The sequence below is a fragment of the Cervus canadensis genome, chromosome 11 (assembly GCF_019320065.1).
Source record: "Cervus canadensis isolate Bull #8, Minnesota chromosome 11, ASM1932006v1, whole genome shotgun sequence".
In the NCBI taxonomy this organism is placed as follows: domain Eukaryota; kingdom Metazoa; phylum Chordata; class Mammalia; order Artiodactyla; family Cervidae; genus Cervus; species Cervus canadensis.
In genome coordinates this window covers 30,906,875-30,930,798 of record NC_057396.1, presented here as the reverse complement: position 1 = coordinate 30,930,798, position 23,924 = coordinate 30,906,875, and the positions used below count along the sequence as shown (strand labels likewise).

The 23,924-nt window shown below is 44.0% G+C and overlaps 1 protein-coding gene and 1 non-coding gene across 6 annotated transcripts in view; both read right to left on the bottom strand.

Moving 5' to 3' along the window:
- Window positions 1-23,924, bottom strand: part of GRAMD1B (GRAM domain containing 1B) — a 260,267-nt gene that overhangs the window by 211,311 nt on the left and 25,032 nt on the right. The window lies entirely within an intron of this gene.
- LOC122450732 lies at window positions 4,914-5,020 on the bottom strand. Its single transcript, XR_006272223.1, has one exon. It is a non-coding gene; the product is annotated as a U6 spliceosomal RNA (small nuclear RNA).

Below are 23,924 nucleotides of genomic sequence, written 5' to 3'. Positions count from 1 at the left end.
GCAAAGTGATTCATATATATACATATATAATATACATATGATATATATATATATATGCTTTTTCAGATTCTTTTCCATTATAGGTTGTTACAAGATATTGAGTATAGTTTCCTGTGCTATAAGTAGGTCCTTGTTGTCTATTGTATATATAATAGTATGCATATGTTAATTCCAAACTCCTAATAGGTAGATTCAATTTTTAAAACAACAAAAATTAACTGATCGCCTTCAGTGGTCCCCTTCAGTTAGTTCAAGGAATTAATTGTCTTGAAAGTTGGCAAAATAAATGAAGACACAATATTTATCCTTTTTTTTCTATCTAAAATATCAACTACAACACTAATCAAATAGTCACCAAGGGAAAGCACCTCTTTAAAATATTTCAACAAACACATAAAAAGTAAATAATGAGACATCAGCATTTTACAACATCCAATGAATTGATGAATCTAGACAATGAACATCAACGACGACTAAGATCACAAAAAGATGACAGATGTCATGTGCTCCCTGTGGTTGAACCTGCCAACAAGATCTACTCAGATTAAACCTGCTCAGGTTAAACTTCTGGGTCCAGCAACCAATTTGCAGGCAATAAAGTGGACAGGACTACTGAACAGTATCATGAGTGCGCAGCCAGCACCACCCAGACTGAGGAACTCCAAGGCTGTGTGGCCCGAGTTCCCCACAAAATCAAACGTAAGGAGGGGAAACTGATGACAAGTGAACCTGGAGAGGAACAGACGTGTCGACTTATTAAGTGAAAAAGACTACACTAGAATGTTGGGAGAGTTGCAGTCAAAAGAAAAAACTACACGGAAACACCAGGAAGTGATCACAGCAAGAGTCAGCAGGGCGTTACTCAGGGTGGAGAGAGTCCGTGGTTGGATCAGGAGACAGAGGAGAGGGAACCAATCGAGTTCTATTGCTTGTGTATCATTCCCTGTAGTTGTATTTTAATTCAAAATAAGGTGGTCTTCACTTTTTAAAGCAGAAAATAAATTTATTGATTCAAGTTTGCAAGTATCATGATATCAGGTGCAGCTCGATCAAGGGGATAGAAATGATGTCATCAGGGCTCACTTTCCTGTACCTTCTGCTGTCTGGTTCACGCTTAGACAGGTAGGTAACTCTCAGGATTTCATCCTTACAGTTCCGAGTTCAGAAAAAAAAAAAAAAAAGCAAGTGTCTGCCCCAGGCAGAGTTCTTTTTCTGTTTGTTTTTTAATTTTTAATGGAGTATAGTTGCTTTGGGTCTCCCTGGGTACCTCAGATGGTAAAGAATCTGCCTGCAGTGCAGGAGATGTGGGTTCCATCTCTGGGTCAGGAAGATCTCTGGAGAACAGAATAGCAACCCACTCCAGTATTCTTGCCTAGAGCATCCCATGGACAGAGGAGCCTGGTGAGCTACAGCCCAAAGGGTCACAAACAAATGGACATGACTGAGCAACTAACACACACACACACACACAGTTGCTTTACAACGTTAGTTTCTACTATACAGCGAAGTGAATCAGCTATACGTATACATACATCCCGTCTATTCTGAATTTCCTAAGGCTTTTTGGTTTTTTTTTTAACGAGAGAGGAGAAAAATCACCTTCACTTCCTGACAGAGATAGAAGGGTGGGTTCTAGACTTCTAAATCTGCAAAGTGACAGGGGTTGTGATGACAAGGATGGTTATGGGACCACAAGTGGCAGGAAGTGGGGGAGGAGGCAGAAAGGCCAAGGCTGTTCTGGCTGCAGAGCTTCGGAGACTTGGCCTTGAATCTTGACTGCCACATCCTGGCTGGGATGCCAAGAAACTCGGCTAACGTCTCTCATCTCATTTTCCTCATCTACTAAGTAGAAATAACATTTCCTGCCTTGTCATTGTGAGAATCAAGTAAGAGTTCACAGCACAGAATCTGGCACACAGTAAGTACTCAATACAAGCATCCTATTGTTATTACCATTACTGCTATTGTTACTATTATCTATCTGATTATTGTGTTCAGTGTGCTCAGGTGCTCCTCAGTCAGGTGCTCCTCTTTGCAACCCTTCGGACTGTAGCCCACCAAGTTCCTCCGTCATGGGTTTGTTTTTTTTCAGGCAAGAATACTGCAGTGGGGTTGCCATTTCCTCCTCCTGGGAATCTTCTCAACCCAGGGATTGAGCCCAAGTCTCCTGCGTCTCCTACAATGGCAGGCAGATTCTTTACCTGCTGAGCCATCGAAGAAGCCCATCTGATTATTAGGATGCCCCTAACATCGTGACCCATGAGTGGGCTGGAAAATAATTTCCAGACATGGGGCAGAATGAGAGGAGAATAAAGTCAGGTGTGGGGCCCTGTGACCTTGGTACCGGGCTCCACACCTAATATGGATAGAAGTAAACCAGAAGGTGGATTTTTCCTTCAAAAAGGGAAAACAAGGGACTTTCCTGGCGGTCCAGTGGTTAAGACTCTGAGCTCGCACTGCAGGGGGCACAGGTTTGATCCCTGGTTGGGGAACTACCATTCCACCCATAGGACACTAGGCCAAAAAAAATAGGAATACAAGGACAATGGTCCCTTAGGGACACTAGTGACGAGGGCGGTTATAGCAATAGAAAGTGCAGCTTCTCAAACCTTCTACTGGCTCTCCCCAATGTGACGTGTCCCCAGTGCACACACTGCCTGCTTGATCCACTCTTTCTCTTCCCTATCAAGCAAGCAACCAGGCTTCCACTCTAAGCCACTCTCATCAGAAGCCACGCTCATCGGTCTGACGACTTCATGTTCTTGGTTCTTCTGGTCCCTGCAGGGTGGAATCCTCGGGGCACCACTCACCGTGTCCGTTGGCCACTGGAGCCACTGTGCGTGAGAAAGCCTCCAGGACAAACACACACCATGGGAGACAGCAGAGCCCGGTGCTTCCAGGTCGCCTTAAGGACAAAGCCTTTGGAAACTGGGAAGCACTACACAGGAATGGGCTGTGATGCCTCCAGCATCAGAATGGCCAGCTGTCTTCTGCTCGCCTTACTTGAATGTCTTGGGCATGAAAGGAAGAGTCTCCTGTGCCATCTGGGGCTAAGCTTAGTCAGTACTCCTTCAAGTTATTAGTCAATTTCCCCTCATCCATGAGACCATAGGCAAGTTACTTAACCTCATTGTGCCCTCTTTTCTTCATCTATAAAATCTATGTAAGAGAATCTGCTTCATATGGTTGTCATGGAGATTAATTGAATTAGGAAAAACAGAATGCTTTAAACAATGCTTGACACACTCTCTGTTAAAAAAGGCTGTGTTTCATAGCTTTCTGGATTTGGGTACTCCATCCTTTATTAGTTCAATGATGCCAGGGAAGTTGCTTTGCCTCTCTGCATCTCTGCTTGTTCATCAATCAAATGGGGATAATAATAGTGCCATGCTTGCTGGATTGACGTAGATATGAAATAGATGATGCAAAAAAAGATTCTGGTTTACACAAAATATTTAATAAACATTAGACATTATTATCCCCATAATGCCAGATTATAAGCAAAGTTTTTTTCTTTCTTTGCTATCCAAAGCAGAGCAAAATGCACAAAATATTTTGACAGGATACTGGGTAGACAGACATCCTCTAAAGCAAAGTCCTCATCTTCAGGCACTTTGCTGTTTTCGGTTGCTAAGCTGTGTCTAACTCTTTTCAACGCCATGAACTGCAGAATGCCAGGCTTTCCTGTCTTTCACTATCTCCCTGAGTTTGCTCAAACTCATGTCCATTGAGTCAGTGATGCCATCCAACCATCTCATCCTCTGTCACCCCCTTCTCTTGCACTGAGATACTCCTTTTTTTTTTTAATATTTATTTATTTGCCTACATCAGGTTTCAACTCCAGCATTCGGGATCGTCATTGCATCATGTGGGGTCATTGTGGTGCACGGGCTCCAGAGTGGATGGGCTCAGCAGTTGTGGCACACAGGCTTAGTAGTTCTGTGGTGTGTGGGATCTTAGTTCCCCAGCCAGGGATGGAACCCTCACTCCCTGCATTGGAAGGTGGAGTCTTAACCACTGGACCACCAGGGAATTCCCCTTCTATGGGGATTTTGAGCTGAAAGCTCATAATGTGTTGAGAGGAGGCTGCAATAGCTTTGAAAAGAGGTTGGAGTCAGTTGGAAGTGGAGAGGTAATTCCATTTGGAGGGAACAGTATACATGAAAACAGGAACGTGTGCAAGTCTGTGTTTGGGTATGACTGGGTATCACTGGATAGAGCAGAAGAACTATCACCACTGAGAGAGAGAAAGTAATGAGAAGAGAAAGCTGTTGACATATGAAAAGCGATGGACAGAATAAGGTTCTTCTTCCTAATTGGGAGGCAACAGGAATGACAGGAAATCTGGTTTTCTCAAGACAATTTTCATTTCATCTCTGCTTCATGCATAATTACTAAGAACACCCTGATTCACTCTCAAAAGTACTATGGCTTGGATAAGAATTCATATGATCATCTTAGCAACAAGAAACGTTTGTTGTTGTTGTTTAGTCACTAAGTCGTGTCCAACTTTTTTGTAACCCCATGGACTGTAGTATGCCAGGCTTCTCTGTCCATGGAATTCTTCAGGTAAGAATACTAGAGTGGGTTGCCATTTCCTCCTCTAGGAGATCTTTCCCATCTAGGGATCCAACCCGTGTCTCCTGCTTTGGCAGGCAGATTATTTATCTCTGAGCCACCAGGAAAGCCCCAAGAAACCTTCAAACTCTTTTTTTTTTTTTTTGGTGAGTAATGTCTTTGCTTTTTATTTTTTTTCCATTTATTTTTATTAGTTGGAGGCTAATTACTTTACAATATTGTAGTGGTTTTTGCCATACATTGACATGAATCAGCCATGGATTTACATGTGTTCCCCATCCCAATCCCCCCTCCCTCCTCCCTCTCCATCCCATCCCTCTGGGTCTTCCCAGTGCAAAAATATGGAACGCTTCACGAATTTGCGTGTCATCCTTGCACAGGGGCCATGCCAATCTTCTCTGTATAGTTCAAATTTTAGTATATGTGCTGCCGAAGCGAGCACCAAACTCTTTTAAAAACAGAGGGCAAAGGAGTTGAATACAGATGGTATTATCAGAATTGTATTTTACCAAGACTAAACAGGTACTTCATTGGGATTTACGCTCAATAAGGAAAGAAATTAGATAGGCATGGGATGATCATTCAGAGGTTATTACAGCTTTATTGGAGACAAAAGTAAAAAGAGTCTCAACTGAGTTGCTGGCCAAACACGGAAGGCAGTCTCTGTGCTAAGTTGCTCAGTCGTGTCTGACTCTGCAACGCTATGGACTGTAGCCCACCAGGCTCCTCTGTCCGTGGAATCCTCCAGGCAAGAATACTGGAGTGGGAGCCATTCCCTCCTCCCAGGGATCTTCTCGACCCAGGAATGGAAGCCGAGTCTCCTGCTTCAGCAGGCGGCTTCTATACCACTAGTGCCACCTGGGAAGCCCCTATCAAGCCACAGGAACACCCAATATAAGAGAACAGTGTTGTTTTTCACCTTCAGAAAAGGGCCTAGCCCTAATGAGCCTCACCCTTCCACCTGAACAAGGGTTGAACCTCTGTCACTAACAGGCTATCATAGAAATGATGGGGTGTGATTTCTGATGCCCACTCATAAAAGATGCTGTGGCTTCCTCCTTGCTCGCTCTCTTTCTTGGATCATTCGGCCTGGAAGAAGCCAGCTGCCATGTTGTAAACACCCACAAAACTGCCCCATGGAAAGGTTCACGTGATTAGGAACTGAGATCTGACATCTCCAGCATGAATTCACAAATTCACCAGCCCTCTGTGTGAGCAACTCTGGCACTGAGCCCTCCAGCTCCAGCCAGCACTTCAGATGCCTGTGGCCCCAGCTGCCATCTGAGTACAATCTCATGAGAGGTGCTCAGCCAAACCACCCTGCCAAGCTCCTCCTGACTCACAGAAAGTGTGTGAGATAAAAAATGTTTATTACCACTTTACCCTGAGAGGTTTGAGGTAACTTATTATGTGCCAACAAACAGGAGATCATAAAAATAAAAAGGAAAGAATAAAAACAAATTGCATGTAGAAACCTAGAGTAACTGGCATGTGGATGGGTTCTCTTCCCAGTTTCTCCTTCAATTAACACCAAGTGATGTTGGTGAATGTACCTAATATACAACAGTCTTGGTTTCCTCACCTGCAAAATAAGCAAGCCCCACCAATGACCTTCAGCATCCCTTCTATTAACAGCATCCAAATTAAAGTGTGAAAAGGTGAAAGTCACTCAGTCGTGTCTGGTTTGCAACCTCTTGGTGGCAGGCAACCAGGCTGCCTCCTTTGCAGGCAGATTCTTTACTGTCTAAGCCACCAGGGAAACCCCAAATTAAATGATCCCATTATTCAAAAAGCATACTTATTAGTCGCTGAGCAGAGTTTAGAAATTATCCCATTCGGGACTTCCCTGGTGGTCTAGTGGTTAAGACTACACACTCCCAAGGCAGTGGCCCTGGGTTTGATCCTTGGTCGGGGAACTAGATTTCAAATGCAGCAACTAAAGATCCCGCATGCCACAACTAAATGGAAGACTCTGCTTGCTGCAACTAAGACCCAGAGCAGCCAAATAAATAAATACAATATATAAAAAAGAAATTATTCCATTATTTGGAGGGCTGTCTATGTCTCTGACCTCATCCTGTTCAACCGTCTTATCAATGACTGAATTGAAAATATGCAAGGCATTCTTGTCAAAATCAAAGAAGATGGAAAACCCTTGAGGGAAAGCAATTGTACTGCTGAAACCAAATGCTTGAGAATCTTGAAATTCAGGAACAAGGAGCCAAGAATAACAAGACACAATGTAACAGACTCATAGACAGTCTCTGAAGGTCTGAAAATTCATCCCTAGGAGCATAAGAGTGTGGTAAGAATAACACTCACTATGAGTCAATCATGTGGACCAGCTGCCAAGGAATGAGTCTACCTGTCTCGTACTAAATTTACTCAACAATCACTCAGGCACGGTACTAAGCATCAGGGCTACAGCAATGACTAAGACACATATTTAGGTTACATTTATAGAATTACAGAACTTAAAAATAAGCTAAGAGAGAGCCCCATGACAAGCCTGGCTTGGCCAAATTGTATTTGATCTATAGAAAATTATAGAGTTTAATTTGAGAAGAGTTAACCAGAATGAATATGGAACTCAAAGTAACCAGAATCAAGCAACCTTTAATAAGTGGCTGCTCTATATGTCCTGTCCAGGGACAAACTGTCCAGAGAGAAGAAAGGGTGACTTAGGATAGAACCGTGTTGAACTCACAACGCATAAAGGACAGGCAGAAGAAGAGGATCTGCAAGGGAGTAAGTGGGAGCTGCAAGAAAAGTGGGAGAAAAATCTGGAAGCTAAAACAAAAATGTGTTTCCAAGGTTGCCAGCATGTGGTCCGGTACTTGTCTCTTCGTCCAATCTCCCCTACTACCCTTGTAACTTACTCACTCTAGCCCGACCACACGGGTCTTAGTGTCATTTCTCAAACATCCCACACTCTTTCCTAACTCTGGGCCATTCAGTGTCTTCACTATTCCCACTCTCCAAGGATAGTCCAGTCTCTCACTTCATTCAGATCCCAACTCACATGCCACCTCCTCAGAGATCTTACCCGATCTGACCCTGATTCATTTCTCCTCTCAGCACTTATCACTCAACTCCCAACATTTTATAAATCTACTTGCTCCTTTATTAATTATTTCCTCATCTCCCCCAGCCCCATATACACACGTTGATCCCACCTGCCTCTTTCCCTGATGAATCCACACTGCACAATATGCAGTGTGTCTAGAACACTGTAGGTGCTTTGTAAATATTTGATAAGGGAATTAATTAAGTCAAGATGCCAAGGAGAACTTCAGTAATCTTGACAAGAACAATTCCACTACAGGAGCAAAAGGTCAGGCATATGGGGGACAATAGAGGAAACAAGGTCTGAGAAAGCAGGAGAGGATGAGATCTGAAACACTGATGGTGTAATTAGCTTGAGATGAGGGACAGGAACCTTAACGGGCAGGAAGGAGAATGGATAGAGCTCCTTGATATGGGGTTAAGAAGTTGAAAGATTCCTCATTTCATGACTGCTGGTTTTGTTTTTTTTTAAGATTTTTTTTTTTGATGTGGACCATTTTTAAAGCCTTTATTGTATTTGTTACGATATTGCTTCAGTTTTATGTTCTGGATTTTTGGCTGTGATGCATAATCTTAGCTCCCTGAGCAGGGACCAAACCTGCACCCTCTGCATTGGAAGGCAAAGTCTCAACCATTGGACCACCAGGGAAGTCCCCTGACAGTTATTTTATTTTCAAAGTAGTACTAAGGAGTCACCTGCTGAGATAAAGTGGGGAAAGTGGTGGGACCATGGGTTTGAGGACAGTGGAATACAGGAAATTTGAAATGCTCCCTGTGAGCAAAGCCAGGCTGCAAAGTGGGTTCAATAAAAGGGCAATGAGCATGGGAGGACAGTGGCTGAGTAAAGGCTCAGAGAATTAAGTGGGGAAAAAGGTGAAACCAGGAGGGAGTTTATAGATGGGGTTGTGCAAAGTGGTCAAGAGACTGACCTCTACGGGGTCAAAGAACAATGACTCCCTCCTCCCCACCCCATCACTAACAACCTGTGGAAGGGACAGAACATATCATATCTATCCTGTAGAAGGCATGAGTCACAGGGTAGGGGAGAGGAAAAAGCATCTGTCTTCAAAAAAACAGAAAAAATCACAGGGTTTTCCCTGGTGGTCCAGTGGTTTAAGACTCCACCTTGCAAAGCAGGGGACATGGGTTCCATCCCTGGTCAGGGAACTAAGATCCCACAGGTCACGGAGCAGCTAAGCCCATGCACCACAACTAGAGAGAGTCCTTGTGCTGCAAAGTAAGATGCTACTGAGTCAACAAAGATTCCCTTTGCCACAAAGAAGACCCCACGCAGGGCAACTAAGAGCTGACACAGCCAAACACATTAATAAGTATTCCAAAAAAAAAGAAGAAAAATCACCATGGAAAACTGTATCTGACATGATTTATGTGTGAGACTAAAGTCAATAGGCAGCAATTATGAACAGACCTGACCCAAAGTAAAAAAAAAAATTATGCTGAGAATCATCAAAGTTGTGAAAAGTCATAAGAAGATAAAAAGCTGTCTCTTGGGTAGGGGACACTCATGTCTAGAGGTGCTCAAGGACAGAGCGGGATGTTACGGGGAGAGAGGATCCGAGGAGAGCATGAGGTATGATGGAGACGCTGGTGGGCCTCAGGTGAGCAGGTGAGAGGGAGGAAGGGGGTCTGACAGGTACAAACAGGTGAGGGCAGGGGCTCCTTCCCACTTCTGCCAGAGCAAACTGTGCTCTGTATATAATTTGTATATTGCATACAAATGTTATATATATTATAAACAACAGAAACCTCTTTCTCAGGGTTCTAGGGGCTAGCAAGTCCAAGGTCAAGACACAGAAAGATTCAGTGTCTAGTGAGGGCTTGCTTCCTGGTCCATAGACGGCTGCCTTCCCCCTGCGTCCTCACAAGCTCTCTGGGCTCTCTGGGATCATTTTCCTAAGGACACAAATCCCATTCATGAGGGCTTTGCCTTCCTGACCTCATCTCCTCCCAATGGTCCCGCTTGGAAACACCATTACTCTAGGGATTAGGTTTCAGCACATGAATTGGTGGAGGGCGGGGGACGCATGTGTTCAGCCTATAGCACTAGACCATATGGGGTACTCTGAGGGTTTGAGCAGGTTGATGCTTGTCTGCATGCACACCAAGAACCAGAAAACAAAACTTCGAGACTCCTGGGGATGCCAGAGCTTGAATCCAAGAAGTCGAGGAATCTGTTTCCTCCTGTGTTTTGTGGAACTCTTAAGTGGAGAACAGAAGCTGGCATGGGTGCTCTGCCCTTAATGTTAAGTGTAGTCATGCAGTCATGTCTGACTCTCTGCAACCCCATGGACAGTAACCCGCCAGGTGCCTCTGTCCACGGGGATTCTCCAGGCAAGAATACTGGAGTGGGTTGCCACACTCTTCTCCAGGGGATCTTCCCGACTCAGGGATCAAACCCGGGTATCCTGAGCCTCCCGCCTTGCAGGCAGATTCTTTACCATCTGCGCCACCAGGGAAGCCAGTTCTGTCCTTAAGAAGCCTTCAAAGCCCACTCACCAAGGCACAAGACCCCAAGCTCCCTGAAATGACCACCTTTGATTTGCCGTGCAAAGAATGCTAATTCAGAGTCTAAGGATTTTCTGGTTCCTCCTTTCCTTCCAAATACAGTCTGTCTGTGATGATAAACACTAGGCCTCACGTGCGTGTGTGTAGGCCTGTGTGTCAGCAAACATGCTGCCTTTCCTAAGCGAGTGGAAGTGGCTGTGAGCCGTGACTCCACCAGAGGGCTGTGCCAAATCAACCCTCCTCTGGAAAATCTTCCTGGGGACACTTCGCATCCAGCCATTACTCATGAAACCAGACGGTGCTTCTTAAAGTGCCAGCATCCTGGTACTCAACAGCTTTGCACACCCCAACTGGGGTGACCTGGAATTCTTCCAGGAGGCACAGGGACTGCTTCTGGCCACCTCAGACTCTCTAACCTCACCTGCCTCCCCAAAGGGACCCAAACACAAAATACCACTGCCAAAAGATCCTCGGAGCATGTAACAAATGATTACAATCCTGGTCCAGTCGGCACTGAGCAAATGCATGGTATACTCATTCAATACACACAAAACAGATTAGACATCCCTTCCTGCTTCCTTCCGAGTTTCCCAGGTGGCACTAAAGGACGTGCCTGCCAATGCAGGAGACATAAGAGATGTGGGTTCAATCCCTGGGTCCAGAATATGCCCTGGAATAGGAAATGGCAACTCACCCTAGTATTCTTGCCTGGAGAATCCCATGGACTGGTGGCCTACAGTCCATAGGGTCGCAAAGAGTCAGATATGACTGAAGCAACTGAGCATGAAAGCATGCCTGCTTCCTTTTCACACACCTGAGACCAGGGCTGATGGGACCAGCTCCACTTAGATGTGCCAAGAGGGGTTAAAAGACCTGCTAAACGTCCTGCAGGAGACAGGAATCAAGACCATCCCCAAGAAAAAGAAATGCAAAAAGCAAAATGGCTGTCTGATGAGGCCTTACAAATAGCTGTGAAAAGAAGAGAAGCAAAAAGCAAAGGAGAAAAGGAAAGATTCCCATTTGAATGCAGAGTTCCAAAGAATAGCAAGGAGAGATAAGAAAGACTTCCTCAGTGATCAGTGCAAAGAAATGGAGGAAAACAATAGAATGGGAAAGACTAGAGATCTCTTCAAGAAAATTAGAGATAGCAAGGGAACATTTCATGCAAAGATGGGTTCAATAAAGGATAGAAATGGTAGGGATCTAACAGAAACAGAAGATATTAAGAAGAGGTGGCAAGAATACACAGAAGAACTGTACAAAAAAGATCTTCACGACCCAGATAATGATGGTGTGATCACTCACCAAGAGCCAGACATCCTGGAATGTGAAGTCAAGTGAGCCTTAGGAAGCATCACTACAAACAAAGCTAGTGGAGGTGATGGAATTCCAGTTGAGCTATTTCAAATCCTGAAAGATGATGCTGTGAAAGTGCTGCACTCAATATGTCAGCAAATTTGGAAAACTCAACAGTGGCCACAGGATGCACAATTGCACTCTTCTCACACGCTAGTAAAGTGATGCTTAAAATTCTCCAAGCCAGGCTTCAGCAATATGTGAACCATGAACTTCCAGATGTTCAAGCTGGTTTTAGAAAAGGCAGAGGAACCAGAGATCAAATTGCCAACACCTGCTGGATCATCAAAAAAGCAAGAGAGTTCCAGAAAAACATCTACTTCTGCTTCGTTGACTATGCCAAAGTCTTTGCCTGTGTGGGTCACAATAAACTGTGGAAAATTCTGAAAGAGATGGGAATACCACCTGACCTGCCTCTTGAGAAACCTGTATGCAGGTCAGGAAGCAACAGTTAGAACTGGACATGAAACAACAGACTGGTTCCAAATAGGAAAAGGAGTACATCAAAGCTGTATATTGTCACCCTGTTTATTTAACTTACATGCAGAGTATATCATGAGAAACGCTGGGCTGGAAGAAGCACAAGCTGGAATTAAGATTGCCGGGAGAAATATCAATAACCTCAGATACGCAGATGACACCATCCTTATGGCAGAAAGTGAAGAACTAAAGAGCCTCTTGATGAAAGTAAAAGAGGAGAGTGAAAAAGTTGGCTTAAAGCTGAACATTCAGAAAACTAAGATCATGGCATCTGGTCCCATCACTTTATGGCAAATAGATGGGGAAACAGTGGAAACAGTGGCTGACTTTATTTTTCTGGGCTCCAAAATCACTGCAAATGGTGATTGCAGCCATGAAATTAAAAGACGCCTACTCCTTGAAAGAAAAGTTATGACCATCCTAGACAGCATATTAAAAAGCAGAGACATTACTTTGTCAACAAAGGTCCGTCTAGTCCAGGCTATGGTTTTTCCAGCAGTCATGTATGGATGCGAGAGTTGGACTATAAAGAAAGCTGAGTGCCGAAGAATTGATGCTTTTGAACTGTGGTGTTGGAGAAGACTCTTGAGAGTCCCTTGGACTGCAAGGAGATCCAACCAGTCCATCCTAAAGGAGATCAGTTCTGGGTGTTCATTGGCAGAACTGATGTTGAAGCTGAAACTCCAATACTTTGGCCACCTGATGCGAAGAGCCGACTCATTTGAAAAGACCCTGATGCTGGGAAAGATTGAGGGCAGGAGGAGAAGGGGATGACAGAGGATGAGATGGTTGGATGGCATCACTGACTCAATGGACATAGGATTGGGTGGAATACTGGAGTTGGTGATGGACAGGGAGGCCTGGTGTGCTGTGGTTCATGGGGTCGCAAAGAGTCGGACACAACTGAGCAATTGAACTGACATCCTGCAGCTGATGCAAGGGATTTGCCTAGTGCCCATTGAGAAGGCTGAGCACCAAAGAATTGATGCTTTTGAACTGTGGGGCTGGAGAAGACTCTTAAGAGTCCCTTGGACAGCAAGGAGATCAAACCAGTCCATCCTAAAGGAAGTCAACCCTGAATATTCATTGAAAGAACTGATGCTGAAGCTAAAACTCCAATACTTTAGCCACGTGCTGTGAAGAGCTGACTCATTGGGAAAGACCCTGATGCTGGGAAAAACTGAAGGCAGGAGGAAAAGGGGATGACAGTGGATGAGATGGTTTGGATGACATCACTGACTCAATGGACATGAGTTTGAGCAAATTCTGGGAGATGGTGAAGGACAGGGAAGTCTGGCGTGCTGCAGTCCATGGGGTCACAAAGAGTCGGACACGACTGCATGACTGAACAACAACCAACAAAGCTGTTGCTATTTCCAGTCCATTGAGGCCAGGAGACACTGGGAAGCTCTCTGTGTTTTAACATAGAAATAGGCCAACAGGAAACCAAGAAGGTATACCAACCAGCACGAAATCAAAGATGAAGCATATTTTAAGAAGAAAGATGGAACCAGGCATGTCCAACACCGTAGAGTGAGGTCTTTAGAAAGAGGCCATCCAAAAAAAAAAATAAAAAAAAGAAAGAGGCCATCCAATTGGGTATTTGGGAGTTAGAGAGTTCCGAAATGATTTTTGGTGCAATGGTAGAAAACAAACCAATCTGAAAGGAGTTAAGAAGTCAAGTAGCAGTAAGGGACTTGGCGAAATGAGTATGTGATGATTTTTAAAGAAAATGAGAACAGAAGGAGAGAATAATAGCCAAGCTACGGCAGGTTGGAGAGGCATTAAGGTTGAGAGAGAGGTTTCTTTGTGAGTATATTTATAAAGATGAGAGAAGCACTAAAGAGCAAGGAAAGAAGAGTTAGGAAATAATTCATTATCCAAAGCACAGGCAAAAGATTTATGAGGGGAAAAAAAAAAGGCAGCATTTATTAGACAGTTAGCATGAGCCAACTACCACACAGGGAGATAACATCGATATAGATAGTTAGAGATAAGTAGCCTTTAGATCTCAGATCAACCATGAAAGTTTAACATTACCCATCTTTTACAGATGAAGAAACTGGAAGTTTAGTAACTTGCCCAAAGCCCACATTTAATAAGTTTAGCAGAGCTTTCAAGCTACTATTACTTACCTCTAACAGAAGCAGAAGATATTAAGAAGAGGTGGCAAGAATACACAGAAGAACTATACAAAAAATATCTTAATGACCCAGATAGCCATGATGGTGTGATCACTCACCTAGAGCCAGACATCCTGGAATGCAAAGTCAAGTGGCCCTTAGGAAGCATTAGGGTGAACAAAGCTAGTGGAGGTGATAGAATTCCAGCTGAGCTATTTCAAAACCTAAAAGATGATGCTGTTACAGTGCTGCACTCAATACGCTAGCAAATTTGAAAAACTCAGCAGCGGCCACAGGACTGGAAAACATCAGTTTTCATTCCAATCTCAAAGAAAGACAATGCCAAAGAATGTTCAAACTATCATACAATGGCACTCATCTCACCTGCTAGCAAAGTAATGCTCAAAATTCTCCAAGCCAGGTTTCAACAGTACATGAACCGAGAACTTCCAGATATTCAAGCTGGATTTAGAAAAGGCAGAGGAACCAGAGATCAAATTGCCAACATCTGCTGTATCATTGAAAAAGCAAGAGAGTTCCAGAAAAACATCTACTTCTGCTTCATCGACTACGCCAAAGTCTTTGTGTGGATCACAACAAACTGTGGAAAATTCTTAAAGAGATGGGGATACCAGACCACCTTACCTGCCTCCTAAGAAATCTGTATGCAGGTCATGAAGCACCAGTTAAAACCAGACATGGAACAATGGACTGGTTCCAAATTGTGAAAGGAGTACCTCAAGGCTGTATAGTCACCCTGCTTACTTAACTTACATGCAGAGAACATCATGCAAAATGCTGGGCTGATGAAGCACAAGCTGGAACCAAGATTGCCGGGAGAAGTATAATAACCTCAGATATGCAGATGACACCACCTTTTGGCAGAAAGAGAAGAGGAACTAAAGAGTCTCTTGATGAAAGTGAAGAGTGAAAAAGCTGGCTTAAAACTCACCATTCAAAAAACTAAGATCATGGCATCTGGTCCCGTCACTTCATGGCAAATAGATGGGGAAACAATGCAAATAGTAACAGACTTCATTTTCTTGGGCTCCAAAAATCACTGCAGATGGTGACTGCAGCCATGAAATTAAAAGATGCTTGCTCCTTGGAAGAAAAGCTATGACCAAGCTAGACAGCATGATAAAAAGCAGAGACATTACTTTGTCAACAAAGGTCCATAAAGTCAAAGCTATGGTTTTTCCAGTGATCATGTATGGATGTGGGAGTTGGACTATAAAGAAAGCTAAGTGCTGAAGAACTGATGCTTTTGAACTGTGGTGTTGAAGAAGACTCTTGAGAGTCCCTTGGACTGCAAGGAGATCCAACCAGTCCATCCTAAAGGAAGTCAATCCTGAATAGTCATTGGAAGGATTGATGCTGAAGCTGAAACTCCAATCCTTTGGCCACCTGATGTGAAGAACTGATTCATTAGAAAAGACCCTGATGCTGGAAAAGACTGAAGGTGGGAAGAGAAAGGGGTGACAGAGGATGAGAAGGTTGGATAATATCACTGACTTGATGAACATGAGTTTGAGCAAGCTCTGGAAGTTGGTGATGGACAAGGAGGCCTGGCATGCGGCAGTCCATGGGGTTGCAAAGAGGCAGACACGACTGAGCAACTGAACGGATTATTTACCCCTAGAGCCCAGGTATTTTCCACTTAATCAAGATGCCACACTTTAGAAACAAGGTTCCTCACTGCTGTGTGAAGAAAGAAACAAAGTCAGTGAAAAGAGAAACAGATTCTGAAGTAGAAACACTCTTTTTAAAATATGTTTATTTTGTATTGGAGTATAGTTGGTTAACAATGCTGTGTTAGCTACAGGTATATAGCAAAGTGATTCAGTTATACCCATACAAGCATCCATTTCTTTCTCAAATTCCTTTCCAATTTAGGCTATTACAGAATGAGCGGAGTTCCCTGTGCTATAGAGTAGGTCCTTGTTAGTCATCTATTTTACATATAGCAGTATGTACATGTCAATCCCAAGGGGCTTCCCAGGTGGAGCTAGCGGTAAAGAACTCGCCTGCAATGCAGGAAACACAGGAGACATAGCTTCGATCCCTGGGTCCAGAAGATCCTCTGGAGGAGGGCGTGGCAACCCACTCCAGTATTCTTGCCTGGAAAATCCCGTGGACAGAGGAGCCTGGCAGGCTACAGCCCATGGAGTCGCAAAGAGTTAGACACGACTGAACCAACTTAGCATACACGCACGTGTCAATTCCAAATTCTCAATCTATCCCTCCCCCTCTCCACCCTTTCCTCCTGGTAACCATAAGTTTGTTGTCTAAGTTTATTATAAGTTTGGGAACAATCTTAAGTACAAAGCCAGGTGAGCCTGGTTGAACACCTTAGTGTTCTCAGAAAACAATCATATCTTACCTGCAGTTACACATTTATCTCCGGCCAAGTGTTGGAAATTTTCCATGTGGCCTCCATATCTACCATCTCTGTTTCACCATTTTGCTCTGTGACCCTGGAGGCTGACTCTTGGGAACAATACACCTGGCTCCCTTGTCTTTCGGCTTCTGATTGGGTCCTGGCAAGGGAGGTGATAAAGACCATAAAGAAGGCTGAGCGCCGATCAAACTGTGGTGTTGGAGAAGACTCTTGAGAGTCCCTTGGACTGAAAGGACATCAAACCAGTCAATCCTAAAAGAAATCAACCCTGAATATTCATTGGAAGGCCAGATGCTGAAGATGAAGCTTCAATACTTTGGCCACCTGATACGAAGAGCCAACTCACTGGAAAAGACCCATGCTGGAAAGATTGAGGGTAGGAGGAGAAGGGGACGACACAGGATTAGATGGTTGGATAGCATCACTGATTCAATAGACATGAGTTTGGGCAGATTCCAGGAGATGGTGAGTGACAGGGAAGCCTGGTGTGCTGCCGTTCATGGGGTCACAAAGAGTCAGACACGACTTGAGGACTGAACGACAACAACAAGGGGAGGTGATGGCTGGAGACAGGAGAACAGGGAATGGGGACACCGCTTGGACAACAGCTTTCTCCTGCCACATCACCACAGATTGATCGGATCCTTGTAAAAAGGCCACAGCTCCAGGCAGACAGCCCTCTTCTACAGCAGTTGCCACCCTTCAGGGTGCTTCATTGTCCTGTGCTGATTCCTCTTATCTCTCCCACATCTTTGAAAAGAATTTCTATTAAATTCTCTCCCATTACTTTGTCCGAGGGCACCATCTGTGTCCTGCCAAGCCCCAACAATCCACCTGATCACACATATGCTTCTGGATGCTTCCTCACATACGACAACATGGTCACCCCCACAAGCATCCACTTCCCACACACTTTGATATGTACATCAGCCAACTGCAAGGTCTTCGAATGGAAAAATTGAAACATTTTTCACAATATAAGCTGAACCTTGGGGTTGAGTATCAGTTGAAACCTCACACCCCAAATAACTTAAGAACGGATGACATTTAATCACAGATCTCAGCATTCTCAAGTCCTCTAAACCTCCCCTAAAGAAACGAATCCTGGATATGACTGACCCAGGTTCAGAAACGGAAGGAATACACTAGACCTGAAGCTACAATTAGATTCAAGTTCAAAGCTCTTCCTGGTTCTGGTCTTGAAAGGGAGGCTAGCCAATCTTTCTCTTATGATTCATACTCTGTGATAGAGACTTAATTTAAAATATTAATTTGCCTTTCAAAAGGGTAGTGAAATGCTGGATGCCCTCAGGACAGCTTCTTCTTTGTCTACCCATCTCTTCTCCCTGCCCCAAGGGGAAAAAACCACCCTGAGTTTTTCTTACTCATGTCATTCACTTATTTTGGGAAGGTGAAACCACCCAAGTTTTGCTTTTCACGTGTAGTTTCTTTCTCAGGCCCTGAGTAAGCACTGCTGGGTGTTGGTCACAGGAAGCTCCCTTTGCACCAGGTATGCCTGGCCCCCCACCCCAAGCAGAGCAGGGGGTCCTGACACCAGCACTGACTCTGCCCCAAGCCTCCAGGTCTAGTCTGACTTTAGGCCAGCCACCATCGCACTCTTTCTTTCTCTCTGAGCCCCTCTTTACTTCCTCTGTAAACTAACAGGTTCACATTAAATCAGCAGTTTGCAGTTTTTTTTTTTCAAGAATGGGGCGGGGGTTGTGTTTTATCACTTAAAAAGTATCGTAGTCCTGAGAGGTGGTGGTTATGTTTAGGCCTCTGGTCCAAGATCATGTTCAAAGCAGGACTAGCTTTTAGGAATCTTTATAGTAACTCCACAACCCTGTGGCAACCTTTAATACATATTTAATACGTCTTAGCCACATGCTGGGCTTCCCTGGTAGCTCAGATGGTAAAGAATCCCCCTGTCATGGAGGAAACCTGGGTTTGATCCCTGGGTTGGGGAGATCCCTTGGAGAAGGGAATGGCTACTCACTCCAGTATTCTTCCCTGGAGAATCCCATGGACAGAGGAGCCTGGCGGGCTGCAGTCCATGAGTCGCAAAGAGTTGGACATGACTGAATGACTAAGCATGAGTGCGAGTCACGTTAGAACCTCTGTCCCCCAAAATCTCCTGCTGCTGCTGCTAAGTCGCTTCAGTCGTGTCTGACTCTGTGCGCCCCTATGGACAGCAGCCCACCAGGCTCCTCCATCCACAGGATTCTCTAGGCAAGAATACTGGAGTGGGTTGCCATTTCCTTCTCCAAAATCTCCTGCACATTGGTTTTTTCATGAATACCTAAGACCTGGCATTCATATACAGGCCTGGCATGCAAGAATCTCAATGTCTTCCTGGGGTGCCAGGCTTGGCCTAGGACACTAAAAGAATGACCCTAAATCTCTGGGGTGTTAGGCCCTAGTTAGAGGCTGAGGTAATCTCCTCAAGGATTGGGTCAGGTTTTCCCCCAACTCTGGACCTCAGATCTAACCAAAGCAAAGACTGGCATCTCTGAGGCAGAGATTTTAGAGAGAAGCACTGGAGACACCTCCCAGGCAAGGGCTATCCAGTACCAAGGACAAGGCCCCATCCCAAGCCACATATTCATCCGGATTTGCCCTAGATATCTGGGAGGACAGTGGACACTGAGGATTGACCCATATGGCTCCCACTCAAAATAGCCCATTAAAAAAAAATATATATATATAGTCTCCCAGAGGACTAGATTCTTAATCACAGTTCAAGGTTTGATCAAGCCAGGTATCATCACCCAAACTCTGAAATCCCCCTTAGGATTTCAAAAAGACCTTAGCCCAAATAGGGAAAGGAACCTAAATAAATTAGCTTAAGTGTCAGATTGCATGCAGAGCCATCAAAAGGCACAGGAATGACTGTGTGAACCTTCAGAAGGTCTGCTGGTCTGTGCAATAACATGAACACGATGGGGCTTCCCTGGTGGTCCGGTGGTTAAGAATCCATCTCGCAACACAAGGGACGCCAGTTCTATTCATGTCTTGGAGCAACCAAGCTCGTGTACCACAACTACTGAGCCCAAGCTCTAGAGCCCATGAGCTGTAACTACTGAAGCCCGAGTGCCCTGGAGTCTGTGCCCTGCAACAAGAGAAGCCACTGCAAGGAGAAGCCTGAGCACCGCAACTGGAGAGTTAGTAGCGCCCACTTGCCACAAGTAGAGGAAGTCAGTGCACTGCAATAAAGACCCAATGCGGCCATAATAAGTAAATTAATTAAATATTTTTAAAAACATGAACAGAATGGTGGTGATGTGGGACCTAACTCTTCTAACTGGGACTTGCCTTAGGACATGATAGGGAGAACTTGGACTGTCGCTAAGAACCCGCCCTTTTCCCGTGAAACACACCAGAGTCAGGTTTTTCTGAAACTGCCAGACAATCACCCAGAAGCAGTCTCCTCCTGGAGTGCAACTTTCAAGGTCACTGTCACCACCATCTGTTCAGTCCTAAGGCACAAGGCTCCCGGCTCCTAGAGCGTCATGCAAAACCAGATCCAGGAGCTGCCCAGGGAATAATTAGGGAGGGAGAGGAGAAGGGAGTGAGGAAGCCCCACAGAAATGAGCAAAGCTCCATCATCTCACCCCTGTTCAAAAGTCCCCTACCTCTGGCCAGGAGTTTCCATGGAAACCTCATATGTTCTATCTATAGGGAAAGAAACAAAGAAAAAAAGAAGACGCAATTTGAGGTATGTACGGCTTAGCTCCAAGGAAGGCAGGCAGAGGAGGAGGGAGTGGGGGGCTCACATTGGAAGATGCAGAGCTGATCCTTATCCTGATCCATAAAAAAGGGGTGGGGCTCTGTGAAAACTAGGCTGCCTTCAGTCACAGAATCAGGGAGGGGGTGGGGTGGACAAGCAGGTATGAGTGCTAGGAAGTTGAGTGGGGAGGGCTAGTGTGTGAAAGCAACTACATGGAAAGGAGGGACTAAGATCATGAAAGGAATCTCAGGCCAGAGGTTCCTCCCAGAGGAGGGAGAGGACAGAAGGCAGAGAACAGAGCTGGTGGGAAGTGTAGACGGCACAGATAGTAGCCTCTTACACTCTTGATCGCCTCAGACCACCTGCAGAGTCCATCCGTCTAGCACTCAAAATCTCCAGGTTGTAACACCTTAAAATACTAATAAAGTGTCTGGAGGTGTCTTGTACATCTTTGTCTTTCAAAATTGCAATACCTTGAGGCACTTGTAAAGAACTCTGTTAAACTCTTTTTCTCCTAATCTTGACTTAAAAATGAAGTTTGAGGGAGGCAGAGTCTCTGAGATTTAAATGTCACACAATTTAGATTTTAAAAATAGACCAAGAGAAGCAAAGAAATAAATGTAAGAGCTAAATCTTTAAAACCCTCAGAAGAAAACAAAGGCATAAATCTTTGTGACCTTGGATTAGGCAATGGTTTCTTAGATATGACACCAAAAGCACAAGCGATAAAAGACAAATAAATTGGACATGATAAAAACTGAAAACTTTTTGTGCTTCAAAGGACACTCTCAAGAAAGTAAAAAGACAGTCCAAAGAATTGGAGAAATTTTTCATAATTCATATGTCTGATAAGGAACTTGTATATAGAATATATAAAGAACTCCTGCAATTCAATAATAAAAAAGAAACAATTTTAAAATTAGCAAAGGATCCTGAATAGACATACCTCCATAGAAGACATACAAACAGCCAATAACTATATTAAAAGGTACTCAACATCATAAGCCATCAGGGAAATACAAATCAAAATCACAATGAAAATCAAAACTACAGTGAGATATCACCTCACAGTGCTCAGAATGGCCATCATCAAAAAAATCTACAAACAATAAATGCTGGAGAGGATGTGGTGAAAAGGGAACCCTCTTGCACAGCTGGTGGGAATGTAAATTGATACAGCCACAATGGATCGATCCCTGGGTCAGGAAGATCCCCTGGAGAGGGAAATGGCAACCCACTCCAGTATTCTTGCCAGGAAAATCCCATGGCCGGAGGAGCCTGGAGGGCTACACTCCATGGGGTCACAAAGAGTCGGATGACTGAGTGACTAACACTCACACACACACCCCAATGTTCACTGCAGCACGATTTACAATAGCTAGAACATGGAAGCAACCTAGATGTCCATCAAAAGGTGAATGGATAAAGAAGTTGTGGTACATATATACAATGGAATATTAGTCATAAAAAGCAATGAATTTGAGTCAGTTGAACAGAGGTGTACAGACTGAAGTAAGTCAGAAAGAGAAAAACAAATACCGTATATTAACACATACATATGGAATCTAGAAAAATGGTACTGATGGACCTATTTGCAGGGCAGGAATGGAGATGCAGATATAGAGAACAGACGTGTAGACCAGCAGGGAAGGAGAAGGTGGGACGAACTGAAAGAGCAGCATTGAAACATATACACTGCCATATATAAAAGAGATAGCTAGTGGGAAGTTGCTATATAACACAGGGAGCTCAATCCAGTGCTCTGTGACAACTTAGATGTGGGACTGTCAGTGGGTGGGAGGTTCAAGAGGGAGGGGATATATGTGTACTTAAGGCTGACTCAGGTGGTTCTACAGCAGAAGCGAACACAACAGTGCAAAGCAAATATCCTCTAATTAAAAAAAATCACAATGAGGTAACTTCACGCCCACTAGGATGGTTATAATAAAAATGATGATAACAAGTATTGGTAAAAATATGGAGAAACTGGAATCCTCATACATTCCTGGTGGGAATATAAGATGATGCAATCACTTTAGAAAACAGTCTAGCAGTCCTCAAGAGCTTTTACATAGTTATCACTGCGTGTGTGTGCATGCTCAGTTGTCTCCAACTCGTTGCGACCCCATGGACTGTGGCCCACCAGGCTCCTTTGTCCATGAAATTTTCCAGGCAAGAATACTGGAGGGGGTTGCTATTTCCTACTCCAGGAGATCTTCCCCACCCAGGGACTGGACCCGCATTTCTTGCGTCTCCTGCATTGGTAGGCAGATTCTTTACCACTGCACCACCTGGGAAGCTCTCCATGATCTACCAATTGTTGTTGTTTAGTCACTAAGTCACATCTGACTCTTTTGCAACCCCACGCACGGACTGTAGCCCACCAGGCTCCTCAATTACTCAGATATATACCCAAGAGAAATGAAAACATGTATCTATACAAAAACTTCATAAGAGCCAAAAACTGCAAACAACCCACATGTTTATCAACTCATGATTAGATAAGTAAAATGTGGCATAACCATACAACAGAATACAATTCAGCCATAAAAAGGAATGAAGTACTGATACATGCCACAACATTTCTGACCTTGAAAACATTATATCAAGTGAAAGAAGTTAGTCATCAATGACTACAGATTGTATGATTCCACTTATAAGAAATGCCCAGAATAAGCAAATTCAATCCATAGAGGCAGAACATAAATTAATGGTTGTCTAGGACTGGGGAGATGAGGGGGAAATGGGGAGTGACTGTTAATGGTACAAGACTTCTTTTAGGAGTGATGAAAAGTTTTAAAACGGATTGTGGTGACAATTGCACAACTCAGTGAATAGACTAAAAACCACTAGAGTCTACACTTTAAATGGGTTAATTGTATGGAATGTGAGTTACAGCTCAATAGGGCTGTTAATTAAGAAAAACAGACCAAGAGAAACTGTAATATACTGATCGTGTCCTTTAGAGTTTTGATAATCAGGATTTTTTTTTTGCCTTATTATTATTTCAAAACATATACTGCACTGATGCTAATATATTATTCATCTTGATTACTGAGTTTTTTGCTACTTTCTTAGATTTTGTGCCCAAGGCCAGTGCTTCATTTGCATCACCCAAGAAGCCCTGAATTGGGTGTGGTAGCAAAGACACAATCCTTTAAAGAGCCTTCCCTGATCCCCAGAGTGTCAGCTGGAGGCCCCCTCCCACATTCCTCAGTTTTCTCCCCCTCCCTCCTAACCTGAGTTGTCAAATACATGCACCATTAACTCTCTTGGTGCTCTTTTGCTGCTCCTTCATACACACTTTCTCCCACTGGCTTCACGTATGCATACGTATATGTGTGTGTGTAATTATGAAGAACAAAGACGATTCTGCAAAAATGAAAGTGGGCAACTGCCCCAATTTTCAAAAAATGAGAAGAAAGCAGATTCTACAAAGTATAGACCAGTGAGTATGAACTGATCTCTAGAAGATTTCCCAAACTGGATTATTTCACAAGTTTATAAACATTCAGAAAGCAAAGCTGTTTCCAATAGCAGCCAGTATAGTTTCGCTAAAGCCAAGGAATGTCAAATGAACTTCATTACCTTTTTTGACACAGTTATTAGACTACAATAATAGATCTAAGGACTTGCAAAACACAGTGAATACTTAGACTTTAGTAAT